We start from the raw sequence: 6,000 nt of genomic DNA, 5'->3' as shown, positions 1-6,000 counted from the left end.
ACCTTACACGTAGAATTAATGCATGCATTTGGGGGACACTAGCTACTAAAATTGTAATAAGTAGGTGCGTTGTAAAACGATTTTACGGATTTTTATCTGTAAGTCGGGTAGACTTTGTTTATATTTATGATAAAAAAAAAGTAATACATTTTTATCGATGATCTAAATAAAAGATTTGTTTCACAAAATTGACTCATGAAACCGTCTCAAAGAAGTTTTGTTGAATTGTAATTCAATATACCACATGTTATAATTCTCTTCATAATTAAGTCTTTTATGAGATGTTCTCACGAATTTACATTTGTGAGACTAATAATCCAATTTAATATGTATGTAATAAAAAATAATAATATTTTCAAATAATTTTTCATCTCACCGCATTGGTTTGCTCACTCTCTTTATTACCGTAGATATTTTTGAAGCACCATGACAAATTTGTTGACCGAGATCTCATAATTAACTTGGCAAACACCTAATTTTAAATACGGTAAATTCCAAATCAATACCTAAACACATTTTCAACTTACATTTCAATACATATCCATTAAAACTTGTTTTCTACTCTCTGAAGAGAGAAAATTTTGTTTAAAAATGTCACTTCTACCCTTATCTATTACCCTCCTTTTAAACCATTAAAATTATAATTTTTTTTAAAAAAAGTTGAGAGAATGAAAACTAAAAACAAAACTAATCCAAATAGTATATATATAAAAATTCAAATTAAAATCAAAGAACATAAATCATATCATATACATGCTTATGTTGATACAGGAGCAAGTATGTGTTTAGGAAGCAAACATATACTTCCAAATCATTATTGGAAGAAATATGATAAAGGATTAAAAGTTCGAATATGAGATGAATCAATAATCATGCTTTATACAGTAGCAGAAAAATTAAAAAATAGAAATTGAGGAAACAAAATTTGTAATATCTATTATATACCAAATAGAATCAGGAATGGACATTATAATAGGAAATAACTTTTTAAGACAATATCTTCCTTTTACACAATTTGAAGATCACATAACTTTAAACAAAGGATCATCAATGATTTATATTCCTAAAATACGAACAGCATTTCGTGTAGGAAATGAAGGATTTACAAAGAATTTTCATAAACGAAATACAAATCCAATAGAAATAAAAATAGAAAATATTTTAACGATTAATCCTGGAAAAAAAATCATGAAGAAATTTCATGATATTTGTTCTGAAAATCCTCAAGACAAAATTAAGACAAGAAAACAATTCATTGCTTCAATAAAACTTAAAGACCCTAATATCACAATCCGTGAAGCACCAAGAAGATGCAACATGGATGATGTAAAAATATTCGAAAAAGAGGTTCAAGAATTACTAAAACTTAAGATAATCATCCCTAGTAAGAGTTCACACTCCTCACCAGCCTTTTTATGTCAGTAAGAAAGATACTGATAAGAAAAGAATGGTAATTGATTATCGAAAAATGAATAAATCAAAAATTATGGACGGATATTACATCCCAAATAAGAATGATTTACTATCTTATATAGGAGAAATGAAATATTTTTTTAGTTTAGATTGTAAATCGGGATTCTGGCAAATTTAGCTAGAACCACAAACACAATTACTTACAGCATTCAGTTGTCCAAAAGAACAGTATCAATGGACTGTATTACCTTTCGTACTTAAACAAGTACCAGGTATCTTCCAAAGATATATGGATGAATCTTTTAAATCATATGTAGATTTTTGTTGTGTTTATATAGATGACATATTAATTTATTCAAAAACACTAGATCAACATTATAAAGACCTCATGACAGTATTAGATATTTGTCATAAAGATGGAATTATACTTTCTGAAAATAAAGTACAATTGTTTAAAATAAAAATAAATTATTTAGGATTACAAATAAAAGATGAAAAACATTGTTTACAACAACATATACTTAAGAAAATTCATGATTTTCCTTGTGAAATCAAAGATAAAGATCAATTAAGAAGATTTCTAGGATTATTAACTTATTCTGGAAATTACATTAAGAAACTTGCAGAAATCAGAAAACCTCTTCAAGCAAAACTTAAACAGGACTATAAGTGGAAATGGTCTAAAAAAGATACTAATTATATAGGCACTATTAAAAATAAAATAATTAGTAATCTTCCTGAGTTATATTTTTTTTCTAATAAAGACATAATAATAATTAAAACAGACGCTTCAGATGAATACTGGGGAGCATGTTTAAAAGCTTATACCGGAGAAAGAAATTTAAAAGAACTTACTAAAACAGCTACGAGGAATAATGAAGAATTATGTAATTATGTATCAGAAACTTTTCAAGGTGCACAACTAAATTATCACTCAAATGAAAAAGAATTATTAGCTTTAATATTTACAATTAGAACTTATAAATTTATCTTATCTCTAAACCATTTCTAGTAAGAACAGATAATATGAATTTAACATATTTCAAGACAAGAAAAATATCAAGAAATGCAGGGAGAAATGTAGCAAGGTTAATTAGATGGAAATTGGAATTGAACCATTATCAGTTCGAGATCCAGCATGTCAAAGAAACGGATAATTCATTACCCGCATTAACCAGAGAACTTCATCCAAATTATATTATCCGTAGTAACGAAATAACAAAAGAGATCCTAAGTGATCCATAAAATGACTGCGAGTCATCCGAACATGCCTTAGAAAGCATGAGGAATATAAATTGATGAAATAAGATTTATATTCAGAGACATGAATTATTTTATGACTTCAAGTCATCCGAACATACCCCAGAAAGCATGGGAAATATAAATTGATGAAATGAGATTTATATTCAGAAACATGAATTACTCTATGAGTAAAATAATCAATCTCATAAAGATTGGTTCAATTCTTGCAAAAGAATTCATAAATGCAATGATACGCATAATAAAACTATCCGAATTACTCACGATAAAGAGTTAAATTTCTAACCATTTATATATATATATATATATATATATATATATGTTTTCTTGTGCAGGATGGACAAACTAAATCAATTAGAGGAAATATTGATCGACATACAGGAAGAAATTCAAATTCTTCAACAAAAAGAAAAGAATGAAAATCGAAAAAATTCAGAGGATAAAAGAGAAGATGACAACCTCGTCATCATCATCCTCACCAAGAACACCAAAAAAGATAGCAACTCCATTTGATAAAATAACGGAGTTGAATGAGAAACAGTCAGTGGTCACAGACAACACTGACAACAAAGAAAAAAAAATAAAAAAAGAATCGGTGGTCACAGCCATCACCGAGAAAAATGAAAAAGAAGAAAGGACGTTTAAAAGCGCCCTTGAAACAAGAGAAATAAAGATGGTCAATTTGCGACCACAAAAACCAATTTTTGAAAAAAACAAATTTTCCAGAAAAACTCAAGACTGAATTCTTTGAAACATTAAACTATTTGAGAATAACCAAACCATCTGCTGGATCTTGGCTACAAACTTGTGACACACAAAGCATATCAAGAGCAAGAACACTGCAGGGTGTTCCAGCGCATGAAGTCGCAAGATTCTTTTCAAATGGATTATTAAGTGGATTAGAAGTCAGTCCCAACAATCAAGAAATAGAACTATTTCCATATCAATTGAGAAATAGTATCATCCAGTTCAAGAAAGCAGTCTTTAAAGACGATCCGGTGTTAACATTGAGTATTCATTCAACCCTTCCAGATTGAAAAAATGACAAATTCTATCAACCGATGATATACATTCAATGTTGAAGAAATAAAGACATGTTCTTATTTGAAGGATCAAATGAAGAGAAACCAGTAATGGATATCTCAACACTTCCTGAGATAAGAATAAAGACATTGATTGACATGATCTCAAAGACAGAAAATATTGATGGAAATTCAAAGGTTAAAATAAATTTTGCAACTAATAAAATTTTATTAACCACTCGACACAAGAAGATAATCCAAAAGAAAGAACAAGTCATGTTAGCTCAATTCGAAGCTCCAATCTATGAAGCAAGAGTTGACATGACCAGAAAAACTCAACAAATGCTATGTCAAAGACTAAGAACAATGATTTCCACTCACAGATGTGGACATTGCCAACCAATTCAGACAGAAGAAGCAGCTGTCAAAGAAGACAAACCAATAAAGAAATGGTCCGAAGGTGCCAGTGATTCAGATAGTGACACAATGTAAAAACAAATGAAATCGTGGAGCACACCACATGTGAAAGGCATCCACTCAGATGTAAAATAAGTTGTTTTCCATTATGTAGCGTCGGGTGGTCCCTCCCCCTCTTTTCCTTTATTTTAATTTTGTACGCGTTTCTCCACGCCTATAAAAGGAGATGTTTATGTTGTAAATAGACAAGTGAAGTTTGAGTATCTCTCTCTATTCTTAAGTTTCTTACAATCTGGTTCATACAAGACGTGTGAAAACTATCAGAAACTAAGAAACATAAAAATCAGAAACAAAATTAAGCCTTATGGCTAATAACTAAGCAAGCAGGGCGAAAAGAGTGAGAAGGCTGGAAGCTGATAATTAAAGATCCATGGTTAGAGTAAACCTGAAGATCTGAAAAGTAAGTACCATTCGATCAGGAGATCTTTAAGGAAAATCAAAGATTTGGCCTCTGCTCAAAACCAAGAATCAATCAATTAAGGTAATCTTCCTGAACCTCCTGCTGCCCTTAATTTAAAAATTATTCAAAACTCTATCATGCCTGGAATGACTCTGAAGCAAGAAGTACTCATATTAAATAAAAAGTTTCAAGATCTGAGAAATAAAATTCAAAATTTAGACAGACTCACTCTACATTCAGATCTATAACAAAATGAATAAAATAAATCAACGATTATTCATTGTCGAAACTTATATAATTGTTCGATTTGGTGAACATAGTATAAAAGAAATATATAATGAAATTGATAATGAAAATAATAATTAAAGAAATATTCAAAATATATTAATCATGTCATCATCCTTTATAAGAAATGGAAGATTAATAATTAAAAACTGGTTTGAAACAAAGAATGATCATGAATATGATACATTTCATGAATATCATATAAATAATTTTGATTTAACCATATTCGAATCAGTTTATCAACTAAAAATTGTAATAATAATGAATGAATAGAACAAAATTGGAATTAAATCATTTATCTGTTACAAATGAATCAGATCTATAAACCGATGTGTAAACTAATCAAATCTATAAACAGATGTGTAAACTAATGAATATGAAGAGTTCCGCAACCTGGTATCAAAGAGGTTTAAAGCAGATTATTAATGCCTGAATTAACTTTAGATATTGAGATTAAAAATTTATTTGATAAAATAATCTTACTAAAAGATTTACGTCAAATAAATCAATTATGAAATAGAATAAAAGATCTTCAAACCTTTTATTTCAAAAATCATAAAAAAAGAACATATTTCAAGCAATTGAAAAATGATAATTCAAATTTCGAAAAATGAAAAAATTGAAGACATGACAATCTGTTATGTATAAGAATAAGCTCTATTATCGAAACCCGATCAACAAAAACAAAATAGTAAAAATAACAATTTTTACTAAATGGAAAATGTATGAAAATATAAAAACAAATATCTTTAATTTATATTCCCAAAATATAAATTTTGATATAGAAAGTTTTGAAAACAATTTGAAACATCTCAAAAATTGTCAATCTTCAATTGATAATTTCGAAGATTTTCAGAATCTATTAAAACAAATAAATTCAACAAAAAGGCTTTTAATAGCTTTAAGAAAATTAAGAAGTTCTATAATTTGTTAAAATGACAGAGATAATAACTTCAAATAAAAACATGCAGATTGATGAATCTGAAGAATATCAAGAGTATAATTTGAATATTATATTCAACCAAAGTAAGTTTGCTGAAATACAAAAAACAGGATTTTCTAATTCAAAAACAAATTTAATAAATCAACCTGGAATATTAAGTAAAATTTGAAATTTTCTTAATCCCAGAACGAATTTAATTT

Source organism: Henckelia pumila, chromosome 4 (genome assembly GCF_033568475.1).
Source record: "Henckelia pumila isolate YLH828 chromosome 4, ASM3356847v2, whole genome shotgun sequence".
NCBI classification, from domain to species: Eukaryota; Viridiplantae; Streptophyta; class Magnoliopsida; order Lamiales; family Gesneriaceae; genus Henckelia; species Henckelia pumila.
This window is presented reverse-complemented; position numbering follows the sequence as displayed.